The sequence below is a fragment of the Arachis ipaensis genome, chromosome B09 (genome assembly GCF_000816755.2).
Source record: "Arachis ipaensis cultivar K30076 chromosome B09, Araip1.1, whole genome shotgun sequence".
Classification (NCBI taxonomy): domain Eukaryota; kingdom Viridiplantae; phylum Streptophyta; class Magnoliopsida; order Fabales; family Fabaceae; genus Arachis; species Arachis ipaensis.
Genome location: NC_029793.2, coordinates 2,309,238 through 2,310,348, shown reverse-complemented (window position 1 = coordinate 2,310,348; position 1,111 = coordinate 2,309,238).

Below are 1,111 nucleotides of genomic sequence, written 5' to 3'. Positions count from 1 at the left end.
AAAAAAAAATTAAATATAATAAATAGAATTTAATTTTTTTATATTTACGTTATAAAAACGTTTGTACAGTTATTTAATTTAAGCCAATTAAAATCATTCCCCTTTTTATGTAATACAGCTTACAACATTAGTCAGGTGATACACACTATGATATGAGTGATATGTGAAAGTCAATTAGGTTGGCACCACTTATTTATTTTTCTTATTCAAATTCAATAATGGTTACACAAAAAGATAAGAGTGCTTAAAAGTCAAAAAATTAGTTTGGTATGCCTAGGTTTTGAAATTAATATGAGACCATAATCCCCAACCTAAAAGGCAACAAATATATGCGATTCATATAGTTTTTTCAAACCGTTAAATTAATGCAAGTTTGTCTTATTTGGCACCATTTCTGCTAGCATCTATCTCTGTTCTTGAAGACTACTATCTCCGTGTATAAGTATTTTGAGTTAATCACATATCTTTATTTATAAATTTTTTAAGATAATAAATAATTAGATAAAATATATTTTATTATTTTTGGATTAAACTAAGTCAAATACTTTTAGAGTTTAATTTATGTTTAATTACTATATTAGTCTTTATATTTTTATAAAAGGTTTAATTAAATCACTATAGTTTAAAATTTTATAATTTAATCTTTATATTAGATAAAAAAATTAATTAGGTCTTGACTAGTAATTATCTATAAAAAAATGTAATAATTTTAGAATATTCTCTTATAAATTATGAACATCCAAGAAAAAACTTAACTGAAAATTTTTATCTTGTATAAAAACTTAATTACAAATTTTAAAATTATACGTATCTAATTAAAATTTTATAGATATAAGAATCGACAAAGTACATAATTAAACTTTTAGTTTAAATATGTCATTTGGATTCACTTATTTTAAACCTTTTTATGTTGTTATCGAATTATATACAATCACCTACACTAACAAATAGTTGACTAATTGACGTATAAAATATTTTACATTGTCATTCAATAAAAATCATTATTTTGATAATTATTCAGTTAGTAGTTACAAAACTTATGTACTAATATATGATTAGATATCTATATAAAAAAATTATTTTGTAGTAATTAATTTCAAAATTTAATTCT